This window comes from Canis lupus, chromosome 29 (assembly GCF_048164855.1).
Source record: "Canis lupus baileyi chromosome 29, mCanLup2.hap1, whole genome shotgun sequence".
In the NCBI taxonomy this organism is placed as follows: domain Eukaryota; kingdom Metazoa; phylum Chordata; class Mammalia; order Carnivora; family Canidae; genus Canis; species Canis lupus.
This window is the reverse complement of record NC_132866.1, coordinates 31,168,009-31,190,019: the sequence shown is the minus strand read 5'-3', so window position 1 is coordinate 31,190,019 and position 22,011 is coordinate 31,168,009. Positions and strand designations below refer to the sequence as shown.

Below are 22,011 nucleotides of genomic sequence, written 5' to 3'. Positions count from 1 at the left end.
GTCCTTGTTTGAATTTGTTTCTGGACTCTTTATTATTATTACTTTACTTGTATTGTTTATTCCTATGCTATATATATGGTTTTATCATAATAGCATTTCAATAATGTATCTATCTGGCATACCAGGTAGAAATTGTCATTTAGCTAGTAACATGGATAGCAAATACAAGCTTAAACAAGAAATAAGTTTATTTCTAATATTAAAAGAAGTCTAGTGGGATCCCTGGGTGGCGCAGCGGTTTGGCGCCTGCCTTTGGCCCAGGGCGTGATCCTGGAGACCCGGGATCGAATCCCACATCAGGCTCCCAGTGCATGGAGCCTGCTTCTCCCTCTGCCTGTGTCTCTGCCTCTCTCTCTTTCTCTCTGTATGACTATCATAAATAAATTTAAAAAAATTAAAAAAAAAAGAAGTCTAGTATAATAAGGCCAGCGTTAGCATAGTGGCACCATGCTCATTCTTCCATTATTCTGCTCAGCCATCCTCAACCTCAGGATCTTCTTGTGCTCCAGAATAGCTGCTGAAGCTCCAGCTTACATCCCTTTTTTCCAGGAAACAAACAGAGTGGGCAGGGCCAGAATGGTACATGCCAGCTGTCTGATTTCGTTTTTAAGGATTTTTCTGGAAGTCCCAACTAAAAAGTTTATACCTCTATCTGTAAGGGAAGCAGAGATATGAAGTCTTTTAGTTGCTGGATATCGGGTATGAACTTAGTCTCAGCCACATCTAGGAAGGTAAACCCTCCCTTCCCCCATATTTTTTAAATTTGTTTTTGTTACTCTCAGACATTTATGTTTTTTAATTAATAGACTTTATTTTTTACAACAGTTTATTTTGATTTATAGAAAACTTGAGTGGACAGTACAGAGAATTTGCATATACCTCCTTCCTATATTCATTCCTACACAGTTTCCTCTTTCATTAACCTCTTCTATTAGTGTGGCGCATTTATCACAATTAGTTGACCACAGTGATATGTTACTATTAACTGAAGTCTGTAGTTTACATTAAGGTTCTCTGTATTGTCATTTCTATGGGTTTTGACAAATACATAATGTCATGTGTCCACCATCACAGTATCATACAGAATCATTTTACCACACTAAAAATTCAGTTTCACTTATTCAACCCTCCCTCAATATCCCTGAACTTCTGACAACCACTATTCTTACTACCATCTCCACAGTTTGCTCTTTCCCAAATGTCATAGAGTACATAGCCTTTTCACACTAGAAAAGCTTTGTAAGAAACTGCCAAACTGTCTTCAAAGTGGCTGTACCATTTACTCTCAGCAATGAATGGGAGTTCCTGTTACTCTGTAACCTGACAGATATTGGTGTTATCAGTGTTTTAGATTTTAGGCATTCTCATAGTTTTGGAGCAGTGTTTCATTCTTCCTTTAATTTGTAGTTCCCTAGTGATAAATGATGTTGAATATCTATTCATACATTTATTTGACATCTGTATATCTTCTTTGGTGAGTTTTCTGTTAAGATATTTTACCCACTTTTTAATTGGATTGCTTCTTTTCTTATTGTTGGTTTTAAGAGTTCTTTGTATATTTTATATTCAAGGCCTTTATCAGACACGTGCTTTGCAAATATTTTCTCCTATTCTATGGCTTGTATTTTCATTCTCTGAACATTATCTTTCACAGAAATGAAATTTCTTATTTTAATAAGGCCAATTGATCAATTTTTTTCTTTCATGGATTGTGTTTCTGGTGTTGTGTCTATAAAGTAAGAGCCAAACCCACAGTGACCTAGATTTTCTCCTATATTATCTTCTAGAAATTTTATAGTTTTGCGTTTTACAGTTAGGTCCATGACTCATTTAGAGTTAATTTCTGTGAAAGCTATAATTTCTGTGTCTAAATTCTTTTCTTTTTTCTTTCTTTTGTTTTTCATATGGATGTCCAATTTTCCAGCACCATTTGTTGAAAAGACTATTCTTTCTCCATTAACTTGCCTTTTCTCCTTTGTCAGAGAGATCAGTTAACTATATTTGTGTGGGTTTATGCCTGAGATCTCTATTCTGTTTCATTGATCTATTGGTCTATGTTTTATTGATACCACACTGTCTTGATTACTGTAGCTTTAGAGTAAGTCTTAAAGTTGTGTAATGTCAGACCTCCAACTTAGTTCTTCAGCATCGAGTTGGCTGTTTGGAGTCATTTGCCTTTCTATATAAACTTTAGGATTGGGCAGCCCTGGGTGGCTCAGCAGTTTAGTGCCGCCTTCAGCCCCCAGGGCTTTTTTTTTTTTTTTTAATAAAGAGAAAGATCATGTCAAATTTATTATCCTTAAGTTCACGTTGACAGAAAATATACATGGGAATGTTTCCACCTTTTGTTAAAAGAGCAAGCAGAAAGCATGGTTAGGAGGGATCAAGGGAAGTCTATCTTAACCCAAGGACACTACGGCCTGGTTCTGCTGGTTAATAAGCAGGTGAATGACCAGCAAAAGGTTAATAAATACACGCCTGGCTGATAGGGAAGGGATCATGGTCCTTTTCTTCTTATCATTAAATGTTTCCAGGAATATACAGGCATGAAGACCTTCCCAAAGAGTAAAGGACATCATCATCTCTGCTGGCTGAACCCAGCAGAGCCCCTGCTGGAAGAGCCTGTAGGCAGGCAGACTCACCAGCAACCCTACAGCTTGGTGGGCTGCGGAGGGGTGAGGTGGACAGGCCCGCTGGGTGGGGACAGCACCATAGTCAGTGTGTTGCTGCCCCTCTCGTGCCAGCACGTGTCCAGGATGGGGTAGAGCTTGCCCTGGAAGTCAGCCTGGAATGTGTAGAGTAGCCGCAGGTCATCGGGGGCGGTTTGTTTGCTTTATCAATTCCTTGGCATTTTCTACGTAGACAATCCGGTCATCTGTGAGCAAAGAAAGATTGAGTTCTTTTTTTTTTTTTTTTTTAGATTTTATTTATTCATGAAAGACACAGAGAGAAAGAGGCGGAGACATAGGCAGAGGGAGAAGCAGGCTCCTCGAAGGGAGGCTGATGCAGGACTCAATCCCTGGACCCTGGGATCATGTCCTGAGCCAAAGGCAGATGCTCAACTGCTGAGCCACCCAGGCATCCCAACAGTTTGATTTCTTCCTTGCCAATCCATATATCTTTTATTTCATTTTCTTGTCTTTTTATATTAGCTAGGACTTCTGGTACAATTTTGGGCTTTTTTTTTTTTAAGGTTTTATTTTTTAAGTATTCTCTACACCAGCCATGGGGCTTTAATTCACAACCCCAACATCAAGAGTCTCATGCTCTACCAGCTGAGCCAGACAGCTGCCCCTCCAGCACAATTTTGAATTGTAGCAGTGGTTAGAGTGGACATCCTTGCCTTGTTCCCAATTGTAGAGGGAAAGCATCTGTTTTCTCACATTAAGAATGATTCTAACATTATGTTTCTATAGGTGTTCTTTATCAAGCTGATGAAGCTCCCCTCCAATCTTGGTTTGCTGAGAATTTTTATAGTGAATGGGTATTGGATTTTGTCAAATTCTCTTTCTGTATCTATTGATATGATCATATGGTTTTTCTTCTTTAACCTGTTGATGAGATGGATTATATTAATTGATTTTTGAATATTGATATAGCCTTATCTGAAATAAATCCCATTTGGTTGTGGTATATAATTCATTTTATATATTGTTGGATTTGTTTTGCTAATATTTTGTTAAGGATTTTTGCATCTATAATTATGAGAGATGATCATTTCTGGGTTTTCCTTTCTTGTAATGTATTTATCTGGTCTTGGTATTAGGGTAAAGCTGGCCTCACAGAATGAGTTAAGAAGTGTTTCCCTTGATTCTATTTTCTGGAAGAGATTTTAGAGAATTGATATCATTTCTTCTTGAAATGTTTGATAGAATTCACCAGTAAGCCCATCTGGGCCTGGTACTTTCTGTTTTGGAAAGTTACTGATTATCAATTCAATATCATTGCTAGACAGAGGCCTCTGTTTCTCCTTTTGTGGGTTCCAGTAGTTTGCATTGCAAGAAATTAATCTGTTTCATCTAAATTATCAATTTTGTGGGCATAGAGTTCATAATACTTTTTATTATCCTTTTAATGTTCAGTAAAGATGACTCTTCTTTCATTTCTGATATTAGTTATTTGTGTCTTTTCTTCTTTTTTCTCAGTTAACCTGGCAAGAGGTTTATCATTCTTACTGATTTTATTTTCTAAGAACCAGCTTTCTTTTTTTTAATTTTTATTTATTTATTTATGATAGTCACAGAGAGAGAGAGAGAGAGGCAGAGACATAGGCAGAGGGAGAAGCAGGCTCCATGCACTGGGAGCCCGACGTGGGATTCGATCCCGGGTCTCCAGGATCACGCCCTGGGCCAAAGGCAGGTGCCAAACCACTGCACCACCCAGGGATCCCCTAAGAACCAGCTTTTGGTTTCATTGACTTTTCTTTATTGTTTTCCTGTTTTCAATTTCATTTATTTCTGTACCGATTATTATTTATTTCCTTCTGCTTGATTTAAGCTTATATTCCTCTTCTTTCTTTAGTTTCCTAAAGTAGTAGCTTATATTAATGATTTTATATCTTTCTTTTCTAATATACATACAATGCTATATATTTCACTCTAAGCACTATTTCACTGCATCCCACAAATTTTGATAAATTCTACTTTTATTTTCATTTAGTTCAAAGTATTTTTTTAATTTCTCTTGAGACTTCTTTTTTGACTCCTGTATTATTTAGAAGTGTGTTATTTAATCTCCAATTATTTTGGAATTTCCAACTATCTTTCTGTTTTGGGTTCTAGTTTATTTCCATTGTGGTCTGACAGCATACATTATATGAGTTCTACCCTTTTAAATTTGTTAAGATATGTTTGTTTGCTTTCAGTCATGGAGTGGAGCTCCTGGATAGTGCAGTTTCTTTTTTGAACACTTTGAAATATTCATATATTAAGTAAATGTATAGTTTATATACAGATATACTAAATCAACATATAGGTTGAAACAAATCAGATCTTTTCTTTTACTTGATTCTAGGGTAAACAAATGGTGACAGGAACCAAAAAATTATGAAAAATTATGAGACAAAAAATTTATGTTGAATAAATTCTTTTATATGATGTGGGAAATACAATATAATATTTAATGAAAAAACTTAACAAATCCATTTAAAATACAGTGTATATATTGTCTAAAGATGTAAGCTCCATAGTCAGATCTAGGTTTGAATTCCAGTCCCCTACTTACTACTGTGTGACTTTGGACAAATTCTTTACCTCTCTATTCCTCAGTTTCTTTTATTATTAAGTAGAAACAATAATGTTTCTACCTCATAGGGTTGTTATAAAATTGCTTCAATATCTGAAAAGGGTTAAAAACTGTGCTTGAAAAAAAAACTGTGCTTGTCTTGGTAGGTATTCAAAATATATTAATTAAATTATTAATTAATAATGATAGTTAACTATCATTATTCATAAATATATCTAAAAGATATTTTTAGTAGGGCCACTTGGCTGGCAAGTATGAAACTCTTGATCTCGAGGTCATGAGCTCTATGCCCAATTTTGGGCATAGAGCTCATCAAATATTTATATTTATATATACATGATTGATCAATATATCACAAAAAAGAGCCTGAAAGGAAATATTTATAAATATGTGGAGGTAAGATTATGAATACTTCTCTTCTTTTAATTCTCCTGATAAAAAATGTATTAATTTTATCATAGGAAATAAACATTATTTTTAAAAAGGGAGCTTATTCTATCTGCCAATGAAGAAAAAACTTCTGATGTAGCCATAAATCACCTCGGCCGGGGTTCCACGTGGCCTAGTTTAAGACCCACTGCCCTATCGCATGTCACACACATACTCAACAGCCCTCTTTGAGGGGCTGCTCTCATCTTCTTTTCTCAATCTTCCTCTCAGGGGGTCCGAGGCTTCGAAGAGGCTGGCTATGTAGGCAGGCCCAGATTCCCATGTGGGCCATGCTAATCTTGGTAAATGGGTAAGAAATCTGAGCTTCCACTCTTGGGTAGTCTGCTGACTTTGTTGGGAGGGGTGCATGTGGGGGAATCCTCTACAAGTTATGAGGGGGCTGTTGCCTCCTGGAATCTTCTCTGGAGGGAGGATCTTTTCCCTCTTAGCCTCTCACTCTTCTGCCTCCCTCCACTAGCAGTTGGACTTGGGTCCTGAGTGCAGAACTCAGGTCACATAGCTTGGGGCTATTCATTTTGTGGGAACATGATCTCCTCCTCATCTGACACTGTCTACCTTTCAGTGTCCTTGAAGTCCACACTATGACTCACCTCATCCAAAGCTCCATTTATATTTAGGTTTTCTGCAAGTTCCTACCACCCCTCTTCTTCTGTGACTTCCATTGGCTTAGGGCCACTTGTCTTTCCAAGTCTGGCCAAGCGGCAGACGTCCCTCAACTATCAATCAATCCAATATTATATCGTATTTATAATAGAGAGAAAGAATATATATATTTTAAAATCTTATGTATGTATATCCTTTTAATAGTCTTGGTTATTTATTTATTTATTTTTAAATATTTTATTTATTTATTCATGGGAGACACACACAGAGAGGCAGAGACACAGGCAAACCACTGAAGCACCCAGGGATCCCCTGTTTTTTATCATTCTAAGAAGTTCTCAGGGCATCTGGGTGGCTCAGTGGTTGAGCGTCTGCCTTTGGCTCACATCATGCTTCCGGGGTCCTGGGATCGAGTCCCACGTCGGGCTCCCTGCATGGAGCCTGCTTCTCCTTCTGCCTGTGTCTCTGCCACTTTCTCTCTCTGTCTCTCATGAATAAATAAATAAAATCTTTAAAAGCTAAAAAAAAAAAAAAAAAAAAGGAATTCTCAGTCACTAAAAACCACACATACATACATTGAGCTTTGCTCCCGAAATTGTAACTGTCCTCCTCAAGTTGTTCAAGCCCCCGAGGAACTGAACGGAACAGGGCCCCTAGTTTCACTGCCTGTGGAGCTCAGCAGGGTGTCCACAGACCTTCTGACAGGGACACTTCCCCTTTGGGGCCTGCACCGCCCCTGGGCTGCAAAGTCGGCCTCCGCAGCTGCCTCTCCCGCCTTCACTTGACCACAGCTTTGCTCAACGACTTCTCCTTCCTAGTTCTTGAAACAGTTCGCTCTTCTCTGCTTCTTACTGGCCCGCCCTCTACCTGCTTTCTCCCATAACCTCCCCCTACCACTGCCTTCATCACCAGGCAGGCCCCTGGTTAGAAAAGTCTGCCCTTTCTGCCTTTCCTTTCTCCTCCCTTCCATTGACACTGTCCATGCAGACTTCCCTCACTTGTCCCCACAGCCTCACTATTTCCTTTCTAGCACGTTGTTGTTGTTGTTGTTGTTATTTTACCTTTTCACATCAAATCAAACTAATACATACATATGAGGAAAGAGCAGGTAGGTAAACCCCAGTTAAGGTTCTAGGTAGGGGGCTTGATCTTCCTGGGTATCGACTGTCTGGGCTGGCTTAAAGATACAGGAAGAAGACCTGAAAACTCCACTCCAGCTCTTTAATTGTTCCTGTCTCCCCGGAGAAATATGTATTTTTGTTTTGTTTAGATTTTATTTATTTATTCATGAGAGACACAGAGAGAGAGAGGCAGAGACACAGGCAGAGGGAGAAGCAGGCTCCATGAAGGGAGCCCGACGTGGGACTCGATCCCAAGACCCTGGGATCACGACCTGAGCCAAAGGCAGACACTCAACCACTGAGCCACCCAGGCATCCAAGGAAATATGTTCTTAGGGCAAAAATGAAACTTATGAATTTGATGCTAAGAACATTTTGAGGTCCATGGAGCAATGTAATATTCCCTCACATTAAATTTATCTGGATAGATTAAAATTCAGGAAACTCTCAGAAAAAAAAAAAGGAATGAATAGTCACTGCAGAAAAATTAAAATATAAAGAAGTCAAAAGGCAAAGATAAAAACAAGCTGCAGTCTCCTCAGTCCACAATAGCATTATAGGAATGCAACGCTTGCAGGCTTTCCTGATGCCCATATGGAACACAGGGCCCTGGACCCTCATCTACAATTCCAGAAAGTGGAAACACAAGGTTGTTGTGTTTTGTTTTTGTTTTCTAAGTTGCAACAGATTTATTTGGCTACACAACCTGATCCAAACTGATGTGACATTATTTAGAGTCTTTATCCCACTTAGAGTGAATATTCATGCTTCACTGCAGCAATTTTAGTGGGTTTGATTGTAAGATGCTGCCTCAGACACATTGAGGGTATTCTATAATTGTGCACCTTTGCAAAATTGGAGAAATTCTGAATTGCGAAAGGTATCTGACTCTCAAGGATCAGGATGGTGGGCCTGAAGACTTAAAAGAAGTGATAACAACAACAACAACAACAACTGCCACTTGGCATCTACTCCTTCCAGTACTGCTCAGCACTTTGTATATATTAGCTAATTAAATCCTTATACATCTCCACAAAGTAGGTACTATTATCTTCATTTCTATTTTATACACGAGCAAAGAAATTACATTGTGCTTACTGTGTTATTGCTTGCTTTTTGCACTTAATAATATGTCTTAAACATCTTTCATTTCAGTGAATATTAACCTACAGCCTTATCACTAGTGATTGCTTTATTGTCCTATTGTGTGACTGTGTTTTTAGCCAGTTTCCTATTGTTGGGCAGAGGTTGTGTTCACACTCTCCTTTTTGATACATTTCTCTCAGACATCTTTGAGTAGAGAGAGGCCTGTCAGTTGTCTCTCTCAAACTTTTGATTCTGAGAGGCCAGTATATCCCAGTCCTTGCTTACTGGATCTTTATAGGAAAACTCATCCTGCTTCTTGACCATCTCTTTTTATATTTTTTATTTTTTTATTTTTTTCCTTTTATATTTTTTAATTTTTTGTTATTCTAACATAAATGTTCTCATCTTCTCTATATCTCTATCCAATTCCCTGGCATTTGAGAAATCCAATCTTTTTTTTTTTTTTAAGATTTTAATTATTCATGAGAGACAGAGAGAGAGAGAGGCAGAGACACAGGCAGAGGGAGAAGCAGGCTCCCTGCAGGGAGCCCAATGTGGGACTCGATCCCAGGACTCTGGGATCACACCCTGAGCTGAAGGCAGATATTCAACCACTGAGCCACCCAGGCATCCCTTGAGAAATCCATTCTGCCATTTTTGGGGCAGGATCTGAAATGGCAGATATCTCTCACTTCATCAGCATGGCCTCTTTTGCTTCCTGCCCTTACCTGACCTACTTCCCTCTCTGTTTCAAAAGGCTAGCATATCATCTTTGTGATGACATTTCTTAAGTCTATATTCCTATGGCCTGATTGCTAAGAATGTAGTCAACTGGATCCTTTTTTTATGTCATTTAATCTTGATTCTATTCCCACAATTGTCCCTAAAATTCTCTTATGGCACCTGTATTGGTTTCCTGTGGCTGCTGTGACAAATGACCACAAACTGGTGGCTTAAAACAAAAGGAATCATTCTTTCACAGTTCAGAGGGCCAAGAGTAAAAATCAAGGTGCGCAGAGAGTCAAAAATCAAGTTTTGGCAGAGCCACACTCCCTCTGACAGCCTAGTGGAAAATCCTCCCTTCCCACTCTAGCGTCTGGTGATGGCAGGTGTTAACTTGATGGCTGGGTAACCAAAGTTGCAGTCTTAATCTTGGATTTCTCTTCTTCTCCTCTGTGTGTTTTATGAGGTCACTTGTCATTGGATTTAGGGTCCACCCAGATAATCCAGGATTATTTCCTCTTGACATTCCATCTGTGAAGACCCTTTCTCCAAATCTGGTCACATTCACAAGTTCTAGGGGTCAACACATGGACAAACCTTTCAGGAAGCCACTACTGAATCCACCACAGCACCGCTCTTCCCAAGTCTAGGAATTGATTCTTTTCTTTTCACACTTTCCAAGGAGGTTTTCTTACTTACCCAATTCCCACTCAGGAGAGTCCATACACCTTGGGGATCTTTCAGTCATGTGGAGCTCACAGGAGTAAACAATGGTCATGAGAAAAATGATTCTTTTCTTCTGCTGATCCATAAAAGAATCCCAAATCAGTCCTTTAACATACATTGAATATATCTTCTTTAGCAAATTGAGTGTTTTTACTTATGCTAAAATGAGGTACAGCTTTCTTTATCTCAAGGACCAAGTTAAATCTCAAGAAGAAAGGAATGACTTCTTGAGTGCCCAGAATATAGTAAGTGCTGTTCTGTTATGTCACTTAACTTTTTTCATAACACCTCTGAGTCTTAAAGTCCATTTTCTTTACTATAAAGAATAGAAAATTGAGGCTCAGAGAGGTTAAGTAACTTGTTAAAAATCACACAGTACCTAGCAGGACCCAGTTCTGTCAAACCCAATGGACTTTAGATCTTGCCTCTACACCAAAATGACTTTTGGATTTTTAAAAGCAAGTGTGCCACATGAATAATGAATAACTCAAAGGTCACTAATAATAGCAACAAGACCAAAAGCTTGGTCTCAAATGCCAGTTCATCGCTCTTTCCCCCACAGCACACTCTCCATTCAAACAGACGGCATCATTTGAACTGAGAGAAAGACACACACCCTGACTGAGCTCAGAAATAGCCTGAACGTTGGAGTTGGAGTCTGAGTCTATCCCAGCTTCACTGCTTGGTGTCAGTTGCTTCTGGACCAATCACTTAGCACCTCTGAAGTTCAACTCCCTTATCTGTAAAATGGATAATTGACACCCACATCTTTGTATTGTTTTGAGCTAATGTACATGGTATGAAGGTGTTACCCAAATGGTAGCTATGTCAACTATATATGATGCAATCTGATGTTTCTTTAAAATTAGACATCATTTTTTATTATAAAAGACAAAGTAATTCATACTTATGGTAAAGAATAAAAAGTAACAACCCTCTGCTCCCAAAAGAACCCAGTCCTACTTCCTGGACGTAGCTGTCGTCAGCAGTCTCTTCTGTAAGATTCCACAAATATTCCATGCGTTTGAAAGTCTATACCCATTTATTACACAAATAGGCTTGTACAAGTTCACAGTTTCCTTTTTACTAAATCATTGTCCCAGGTGACTTCTGCAGGAAGCAGACTCTGAGATGGACGTCAGTGTGCAGAATGCTTACTCGGTGGTAGAACTAACCCCTGTGGAAAGGAGGGAAGGAGCAGGAGTGGGCAGGAGAGGTCAAGGTCTCAGACAGCCTTAGCCAGCCCCAGAGAGTTCCGGAGTTACACTCCCCACCCCCACCCCCACTCCACTCCCAAAGAGCCAGCCAGGGAAGGCAGCTCTCTGCAATTGAGTCAATCTCTGAAAGGCATGACACCAGAGGGCTGTCTACCAACAGCACTCCCTGCCTCTGGATGGCAAGTCCTGCGGAAGGAGGCTCCATCAGTACTTGGTGTCCACCTTGATCATGTCTGGATGACTTAGTAAGACTGGAGAACTCTGATGGGATAAGGGTGTCCAACTGCCTGGCTCTCTTTCTCACAGCTGGAAGACCCAAACCCTGTAGACCCAGTGAGTCTGGATGCATGGGGCTGTGTTAACTTTCAGCTTGTTCTATACGAGTTTTTACTGTCCAGGGACCGTCACCATCACTTTGTCTTCCTCTTCTGACAGCAGAGCTTCTGGCTTCTCTTTGGCTAGGATATATGGCAAGGGGCTGGGGAGGAAGCAATTAATTTTCAACACACATTTCTCTGACAAATAATGAAAACAGAAAGTGGTTGAGGATTCCCATCTTATAGAAGACAAGCACAAAGGGTCATTCACACATGTGACAACGTCCCTTCCTATCTGCTTCCTTTTCAATGTACTTTACGTGTTTTCCTGTGTTCAGAACTTGCTGAATCAACTCCCAAGGTAAGAATTTGGGGCCACTGTCCCATGGTCTGGAAGACAGGTGCCATTTGTCTCACTGAGGCTATGCCCCCAAGGGGGGCTGCTGTGCAACTCAGCATATTCCATGGTGGCCCCACACTTTCCCTGCCCTTCCCTCCCACCTTCTTCCTAAAATTTAGCCAACCACTCCTTCATTGGGAAGCAAAGATTAGGAAGGGGTAGACCAGTCCCCATTAATATTAATAATAATTCTTTTAAGTAAATAAGTTATGAATCTATAAAGCACACATAAATGAACCTTTTAACCTATAAGCAACCAGATATCTCTTAACTCCTTCAGATATGGTTTAGCAGGCTCTGATGGGGGACACATGTCCCAACACTCAAGAGTTTTCCCTGACTCTCAATCCTTGCATTGCATTCTTTTGGAGACCCCTGTCATCATCCCTACTGGGATTGCTCCATGAATTCTTTCTCCTTCCTTAAACTTTGTGCTTCTCACAAATTTACCACTCATGACATGGGCAAGACCTTTCTGAAATGAACGCTTCAAGCCTCTCATTTGACTCTTGCCACAAATTCCCCCTCCTTTTATAAAACAAGGTACACATTGTTTTTTATTTTAAAGATTTCATTTATTTATTTATTTATTTACTTACTTACTTACTTACTTATGAGAGACACAGAGAGAGAGGCAGAGACAAAGGCAGAGGGAGAAGCAGGCTCCATGCAGGGAGCCTGATGTGGAACTCAATCCTGGGACTCCAGAATCACGCCCTGAGCCAAAGGCTGATGCTCAACCTCTGAACCACTCAGGCATTCCCTGTTTTGTTTTTAAAGTGATGCTGTAAGTTAGCCAAAAAGCAAAAAATAATTTAATTATGATATTTAATGCTAGTATACTGGTACAATCTTATGCCACTAATACATGACCATCAAATTGTGCATTCTTTTTGATTCTATGAATGTGTGCATGTGGAGGGGGGTTGCAGATATTCATTACAGTGACATTTATGGTGGAAAAAAATTTGCTTTCTAAATGTACAGCAACAGGGAAAGAGTTAAGTTATGAGCATGCCCTCTTGCAAAGACTAATTGGAAAAAAAAAGATTAATTGGAATAAGGATAGACTTATCCTGACTTAGACTGACACTATCCATTAGTTGGCCAGTGGCTGGCCTGGCAAAAAAAAAAAAAAAAAAGATAAACTTAGCCTACTAGAGTCTTTCTCTCTTAAATTAAGCAATACCTGTTGCCAATTGAGAAGGGATTAGAGCTGGAACATCATCTAGAGCAGTGGTTCTCCAATTTTAATGTTCATGAGGATCACCTCAAGAGCTTGTTAAAATAGATTGTTGGGCCTGCAGAGTTTCTCATTCAGTAGTCTGGGTTTGGTCCAGACTGTTGCATTTCTAACAAGCTCCCAGTTGATTTTGATGCTGCTGGCCCGGGGCCACACTTGGAGAACCACTGATCTCCCCATTACCAAAGTGCAGTTGTTTCTAGAACATAGGCTTACAGACATGTGCAGAAGGGGAAGGACAGAGAAGCTCACAGGAGGAACTAAAGACCAACTGTGGCTCCTGACTACTTTCCATTTTTCATGAGCCCAGTGATACTTGGGTTCCTGATTTGAGATTCTATGTGACCTCTCTGTGTCTTTATGCTAAACTCCTCTCCATTTCACTTAACTTGAATGAGTCTCTTTGCAACATAAAAAGCCCATCTAGAACAGAGTTGAAAGAATATTATGGGGACATAGTGCATTATCCCAATTCCATTCCAACCCACTCCCTGTGTAACCAAGGTAATGATTTGGTACATATCTTTCCACATCTTTTTCTAAGCTCCGTATAAACATATATGCCAGAGTTTTACTATGTCTGTTAAGAAAATTAAATTGTTTTGAGTTAGCATTCAGATTCTGCTATAGACTGACACATGTTTCTTAGACAAGCTGAAGTTTCCTTCTCTTTTGCATAATGATCCCAAGGTGGGTGGCCCAAAACTAGCAAGGTGGTTCTGTCCTCTGAGGTCATCTTAGAATCCAGTCTTTTCCCATCTTGCAGGTCCACCATTCTTTTTTTTTTTTTTTAAGATTTTATTTATTTATTCATGAGAGACACACACAGAGAAAGGCAGAGACATAGACAGAGGGAGAAGCAGGCTCCCTGTGGGGAGCCTGATGTGGGGCTTGAACCCAGAACCCCAGGATCATGACCTGAGTCAAACAAAGGCAGATGCTCAACCACTGAGCCACCTTAAACTTTTTTTAAAGATTTATTTATTGGGGCACCTGGGCGGTTCAGTCCATTAAGTGTCTACCTTCAGCTCAGATCATGATCCCAGGGTCCTGGGATGGAGCCTCGAGTCTGGCTCCTTACTCAGCAGGGAGTCTGCTTCTCCCTCTCCCTCTGCCACTCTTGTTCTCTCTCTCTTTTTCTCAAATAAAGATTAAATCAAAATCTTTTTAAGGAAAGGTTTATTTATCTATTTGAGAGAAAGCAGACTCTGTGCTGAGCACAGAGCCCTACTCGGAGCCCAATCTCATGACCCTGAAATCACCACCTGAGCTGAAACCAAGTTAAACACTTAACTGACTGTGCCACCCAGGCACCCCCATTTTTACTTGAATTTGAATTTCTCTGAGTGCAAGTGAAGTTAAAGGTATTATCATATCTTTATTGATGATTTGCATTTCCTTTTCTGAGTATTGCTAGTTCATATCTGTATCTATTAGGATCCCAGCAGGAAAGAGAATTCACCCCAGATGGTTCAAATAAAAAGACTGTGATGAAGGCACTACTCACAGATCTGCAGGCAGTACTAATAGGGAAAATACAAGATGAATAGCTAGCGAGTCACCCAGAGATGAAACAGCCGGAAGTTATTACTGCCTCCGAGGGCTGAAGAGACAAGACAGGGAACTAGAGGGAGCACTGAACCATGGAGGAAAATCTCTCCTCTGAGAGCTGTGGAGATGGAAGCACTTAGCTTCTGCCAGACAAATATCATCAGAAGGGGAAAATATCACAACTTTTCTCTCCTTCAGCCCTCCAGTCTCCCACTGGTTCTTCCTTTGGCCAAATCAATAGGCAAGGCAGCCTGCAAGGATTCCAAATGACCAGTCCACAGGGCAACCTCCCAAGGAACAGATGCAAGCAAACGCGGTGGAGAAGAGATACGCAGAACAAGCAGAATTAAAACAACATAGTATCTTTTGTGCCCTTTTTCTATGGATTGTGTGTCTTTTCCCTATCAATTGGTGAGAACTTTTCAAACATTAGGGCTATTAATCCTTTGTCTCTAAAATACATGCAAATGATTTCCACAGTCCATCACTATCGATTGACTCATCTATAATTTATTTTTCCATGTAAATAATTTTAATGGCTTTGGATTCTACCTTGTATAAGACAGTCTCCACCTTGACCTTGAGGTTTCACAAATCATCTCCTACATTCTTTTCAAAAAGTTTTCTTTTTTTAACTTTTGCACCTTTGATCCCTATTGATTTATTTTTGCACAGGGCATGAAGAGTCTAGCTATTTTCTTCCAGATAAAGAGCCAGGCATGCCAGCCATGGTAACCATACTTTCTCCATTTATTTTTTTTTTAAGATTTTATTTATTTATTCATGAGTGACAGGGAGAAAGAGGCAGGCAGAGGGAGAAGCAGGCTCCATGCCGGGAGCCTCATGTGGGACTCGATCCTGGGACCGTGGGATCACGCCCTGAGCGCCAGATGCTTAACCGCTGAGCCACCCAGGTGTCCCTACTTTCTCCATTTAGATAAAATCACAACTTTGTCATATAAGTTTAGGATATATATACTTAGATTTATTTCTGAGCTTGCTGTAACATCCTTTCACTGCCTTCAGTGAATAGTGTGCTGGGGAGTACTGGATAAAAGCATTTAAAAATCTGCAAGGAAGAATTCAAGTCTAGAAAATGAGTGAATGGCTAAAAAATTCATGTGAAAAAAATTTTTAAGTAGCCTTGATATATTACATGCTAAAAATTTCTATAATGTTGACTATTTGTTCAAAAAAGTGGGCGGGGGATCCCTGGGTGGCTCAGCGGTTTAGTGCCTGCCTTTGTCCCAGGGCATGATCCTGGAGTCCCAGGATCAAGTCCCACATCGGGCTCCCTGCATGGAGCCTGCTTCTCCCACTGCCTGCATCTCTGCCTCTCTCTGTCTCTCATGAAAAAATAAATAAAATATTTAAAAAAAAAAAAAAAAGTGTGGGGGTTCCTGGGTGGTTGAGCACCCAACTCTTGGTTTCGGCTTGGGTCATGCATGATCTCAGGGTTATGAGATTGAGCCTCACATTGGGCTCTCTGCTCAGCACAGACTCTGTTTGGGTCTCTCTCTCTCTCTCTCTCTCTCTCTCTCTCCCCCCTCTGCCCCACCCCCTGGGCTCTCTCTTTCTCTCTAAAAGAAATAAATCTTTTAAAAAAATGTATATTATCCTTAGAACAGATAAATACAAATTAAATTTGAAAACATAGTTATGTTCTACTACTCTAAAATAATAGCTATTTTTAGTATTTTATCTTCTATCCTTTATCTGTATAACCTAAAGATCATCCCCCTAATTATCATAAATTCATTGGTTCGCTGAGAACATTTCAATTTGCTTTGTTTTTTGCCTTTACTTAACTCCCTCACCCCTGCACTTTTGCCTCACGGTTGTTCCTAGAATACTCTCACCAGCCATTTCTTTCTTTTTTTTTTTTTTTTTCAGCCATTTCTTCTCCAGAAGCCTCCGGCCTCCCGCCCCTTGCCTACCTTTCTCTCTCTGACCTCATTGCTCATCTCCACCAGTTTCTGCCCTTTGCTCTCTCTTCCCCCTTCACTTGCCCTACACAATTAAAACTTCATCTTTCTTTATTGGAAGAGCAATGCTGTATTACTCATCTCACTCCAATCCGGGCCCTGAGCTCTAGATTGCTACACCACCAGAGTCTAGAAAGTGCGTGGCAAAGCAAAGATAGCTCACTTCCTGAGGATTTCTGCCTCCAGCATTTTTTTTTTAAATTTATTCATGGGAGGCACACAGAGAGAGGCAGAGATATAGGCAGAGGGAGAAGCAGGTTCCCCGCCGGGAGCCCGAGGTGGAACTCGATCCCAGGACCCTGGGATGCAGACCTCAGCCAAAGGCAGACACTCAACCACTGAGCCACCCAGGTGCCCCTTCCTCCAGCTTTTTAAAGCAACAACTTTCTCTCCCTCCTCCCTGGGCGTAGTTCTTAGAGTTGTGATCACAGCTTATGTACATACCAATTTGCATTCTACTTTCATTTGATGTTAGTTCATCAAAGGTACACACATATCACTTAGATGTTTTGTAAGCTGTTTTCTCATCATGCGTCTTATCTTTAAAAACTATATAATTCCATCATGTAGAGATGACATAATTGGCAATAATTTCTCTAGCTTCGAACCCATAAGACATTTCTACATTCTTTTTTTGTTGGGGAAAATTTGTTATATATATATTTTTAAAGATTTTTATTTATTCGTAAGAGACACAGAGAGGCAGAGACATAGGCAGAGGGAGAGGCAGGATCCCCATGGAACTCGATCCCAGCACCCCGGGATAATGACTCAAGCAAAGGCAGACACTCAACCACTGAGCCACCCAGGCGTTCTGATTTGTTATATTTTTAAACAATTAAATCTGTCTTTCTGTCAAATTATTTTCTAGCAGTTTACATTTAAAATTTTTTGTTAAGTAGGCTCAATGCTCAATGTTGGGCTGAAACTCATGACCCTGAGGTCAAGAGTTGTGTACTATACCAACTAAGCCAGCTGGGTGACCCTCTATCGATTTATTTTCTGAAAGTAATCCCTGGGAATATGCAAAATATTGAAAGAAGAGTTAATTTTTAAATTATTTTTATTTTATTTTTATTACCCTTGATAGGTATTGTTAAACTTTATACAATTCTACAAATTTATAATGCTATCTGTAATGAATATTTCTCTATAGTCTCATCTCTGTTGAGTTTTGTGTTTTCAAAGTTCCACATTTATAGATGCAAATTACACTCTGTTTTTATTCCCATTTCATGTCCTTGATTGCCAGGACTGTTGAAAAGTTTGTCGTTTATTTGAAATTTGTATTTTCTTTTCAACCACTGTGGACTGGGAAGCCAGTGGGCAGCATGCGCTATGTTTTCTTGTTGCTCCTTAACCAGTGTTAGGCAGTGAATCTTGAATCCTCTGTGCCTCTGGGTTTCCTCAATTGCACTAAATTTTGACCTATTGGTCTGACTGGTGTCAGATGAACTTCTTGGTCCTCTTTTTTAACAATCTTGGGCTTCACCAGATGTCCGAAGGCAGCCATGAGATGGAGGAGGTGACAGCTGCCACCTTCACAGGCAGAGCCAAGGAAGACAGTTGATTGACTTCTTGATACTGTTATTCACACTTCAGAGAGGGCAGATGTTGATCCTTGTTTGATCACATCTGTTATAACTATTTACTCCAATCTCTTCTTTATAGATTTTATATGTAGATATTTGTAAGTTTCCCTATGTTCCAGCAGTCCAATTGTTCCCTTATTACTTACTGATTTATGTTAGAACATAGTAGAAGATAGTTAGGACTTTAAGAATTGGAATTCCAGGGATCCCTGGGTGGCACAGCAGTTTGGTGCCTGCCTTTGGCCCAGGGCGCGATCCTGGAGACCCGGGATCGAGTCCCACGTCAGGCTCCCAGTGCATGGAGCCTGCTTCTCCCTCTGCCTGTGTCTCTGCCTCTCTCTCTCTCTCTGACTATCATAAATAAATAAAAATTTAAAAAAAAAAGAATTGGAATTCCACCATTCTTAGTCTTGTTCTGTCACTGGGTTACTGAGCAGATCTCATGGTTCTCTGAGCCCTCTTCCCTCTGCAAGGGCTTGACATCATGGGCAATGGCACAGAGCACACAGGGTCTGAGGAGGGTTAAATGACATAAGACATAAAATACCCTGAACCCCACAGGTGCAGTGAAATGGCCAATATTTAGCCTGGATACACCATAATGGCCATACAGGGAGACACTGAAACACATTCATTCTGTAAGAATGTGCATTTCTGCAAGGGAATCAATCCTTGCAGGAGGAAAATCATAACCATCAACAGGAAAACAAGAAACCCTCAGTTCCACTGCTATACTGGCTGCATGAGCCCTTTTAGCTATAGTTTAGGAAAATTGAAAATGAGCACTCATACCCGGGGAGGCCTTTCCCTAGCTCCAGGTCAGATTGCACTGCCTCCTGGACCCACTGAACAGCCCTCAGAGCCCGCTGCCCTCTGTACTGTTCCTGCACCTGCCAGGCCAGCTCTAAGTAAAGCCCTGCCAGCATTTTCCCTTTCATGTTGTACATTCGAAATATCCACTGTTGGGAAACCTGGGTGGCTCAGCAGTTGAGCGTGTGCCTTTGGCTCAGGGTGTGATCCTGGGGTCCTGGATCGAGTCCTGCATCAGGCTCCCTGCATGGAGCCTGCTTCTCCCTCTGCCTGTGTCTTTGCCCCTCTCTCTCTGTGTCTCTCATGAATAAATAAATAAAATCTTAAAAAAAAAAAAATATCTGCTGTGATGGCCTCCAGCCTTGATGAGATACCTGGGTGGTCCAAGTTCTCTCCTGATGTGCAAACTACCGCTTGCATTAGCATTCTGGATACAGATTTAGATAGATGGGGAGTGATCTGCCTCTAACCCTATCCCCCCCACAGCCGTTTTACTTGTAATGCTTGATTTTGCAGAATAAAAGGTTGATCAGGAATGTGTAAGTGTTGGGTGCTAGTATCTACAGCCTCACACCCTCTTGTTCATACCTTCAATCCCGACTTTGTTTGGGGGCACAATTCCACACAGGCTTCCGCCTGTCTCCTGTGGTCATGCTTTACCCCCTGAACCCCACGGGGCTCCTCTAATCTCATGTGGAGTGGCTGCAGGAGCGTGCTCAGCGCTGGCTCTTGTGCAATATAGAGGTACAAGGGTGTCGGGATCCCTGGGTGGTGCAGCAGTTTGGCACCTGCCTTTGGCCCAGGGCGCGATCCTGGAGACCCGGGATCGAATCCCACGTCGGGCTCCCAGTGCATGGAGCCTGCTTCTCCCTCTGCCTATGTCTCTGCCTCTCTCTCTTTCTCTCTCTGTGACTATCATAAAAAAAAAAAAGGGTGTTATGACCCCTTGGGGCAACCCTCTGCCAAGGCTAGATGGGAGTCAATGGATGAAGACTTAGAAATGCTTCTCCCTTTCATCCCTCAGACAGTCACTTTGAGGCATATTCTGTATGGTTCCTCAGAAATACCATTGGCATCAGAGCCCAGTTGCCCACAGCAGGGACCAACACAAGTGGCTTGGCTTGCCCTCCCTCCCTGGCCAAACTCCCCAGCTCCTCACTTCCCCAGGAAAGCACCTACACCCATGTCCTTGTGTCAGGCTTTTCTTTCTGGAAAAATTAAGGTACTATGTGCTGCATGAATTTATAATACACAATCCATGGTTTTACAATCTTCTCTTTCTGTCATTTGCCATAAGGCTTAACGAAGTCTTCAACATTATTCTGGAAATCTTCTTTGTTTCTCAAATGTGTTCTGTGGCTTTAATATACAATGGATAACCACAATTCAAAAGACAGCAAATAGTTTATTTAATCCCCAAACAGCATGCTTAAATGTTCCAGTGGAAGTCCAGCCAATACTGGCAATTGAATGTTTTCTTGATAAATTTAGATATATTTCACCCATTTTGGCGATGTTGGGGGGCCAGATCCTGGTCAAACATTCACGCTACACTGTACTATATTGTGCACAGTGGGAACTGTAGTTTCAAATTGGAAATGTCCCCCTGGTAGTTACCCTCATCAGGGGTTACAGTTAGTTGGATCAGGAAAATGCACTTGACATGTATAAGGTAAATTGGTTTCAAGTTCTGTAACCTCTTTAACAAGCAGCTTGTCTCACACAGAAATCCTGAATGAAGTCAGACTGACATCTGGGACCCTTGGGGAGAACCACTGCCCACTTTTGAGTGGTAACCAGAATTAACATTACTGCAGCCTTTATCCTGAGCACCAGGGATAGGTGAGGTGGGCCTGGTGACCAACACCATGGAGGACCTGACAAGACATGTGGCCTCTCACAGTGGCATCAAAGTTGTTGTTGTTGTTGTTGTTGTTGTTTTTAAGATTTTATTTACTTATCTGAGAGAGACAGAGAGCGAGCACAAGCAGGGAGAGGGGCAGAAGGGGAAGGAGCAGCAGACTGCCTGCTGAGCAGGGACCCCAATGCCGGGCTCATTCCCAGGACCCAAGCCTAAGGTAGACGCTTAACTGGCTGAGCCACCAAGGCACCCCATCACAGCGGCATTGAAGTCTTTTTATCAGCCTTCCTCTCCCTTTTTCTTTCTTGCCTAAAGTAGTCTGGCTTATTCTGCTTGGTAAATGAGCAAATAATGGCGTAGGTAATAGAAAACAGGTAAAAAGGACATCCCTGAGGGATCCCTGGGTGGCACAGCGGTTTGGCGCCTGCCTTTGGCCCAGGGCGCGATCCTGGAGACCCGGGATCGAATCCCACATCGGGCTCCCGGTGCATGGAGCCTGCTTCTCCCTCTGCCTGTGTCTCTGCCTCTCTCTCTCTCTCTCTCTGTGACTATCATAAATAAATAAAAATTTAAACTTTAAAAAAAAAAAAGGACATCACTGAACTTGAAAATTTGTGCTTAGCTTTAATTCACGTGGAGATCGTCTTACTGCCTTAACGCAATGACCGCTTTGTTGTTTTTTTTTTTTAATTTTTTTTTTTTAATTTATTTATGATAGTCACAGAGAGAGAGAGAGAGAGAGAGGCAGAGACACAGGCAGAGGGAGAAGCAGGCTCCATGCACCGGGAGCCTGATGTGGGATTCGATCCCGGGTCTCCAGGATCGCGCCCTGGGCCAAAGGCAGGCGCCAAACCGCTGCGCCACCCAGGGATCCCCGCAATGACCGCTTTGTACTACAACAAGTGTACTGTGTAAAATTAGAGCAAACCAGCCCCCCAATGTACAAGTCCTTTCTCAGTTTAAGGAAGGTGACTCTGAAGGCTTTTTCGAATTCTTTGAGTTTTTAAGAATAGAATGCTCTGGGCAGCCCAGGTGGCTCAGCAGTTTAACGCCTGCCTTGGGCCCGGGGTGTGATCACGGAGT

The 22,011-nt window shown here is 41.3% G+C and overlaps 1 long non-coding RNA gene across 3 annotated transcripts in view; it reads left to right on the top strand.

The window, feature by feature from the left end:
- LOC140621073 (uncharacterized) overlaps window positions 1–21,471 on the top strand; it is a 34,800-nt gene extending 13,329 nt beyond the window's left edge. The window contains exon 4 of one of the 3 annotated variants that reach the window (XR_012020787.1): window positions 20,794–21,471. This is a non-coding gene — a long non-coding RNA (uncharacterized lncRNA). Of the gene's footprint in view, window positions 1–10,514; window positions 11,308–16,573; window positions 16,780–20,793 lie in introns of those variants that run through there. The other 2 variants (XR_012020788.1, XR_012020786.1) reach the window with 2 other exon arrangements.
- Window positions 21,472–22,011: the final 540 nt, after the last annotated feature.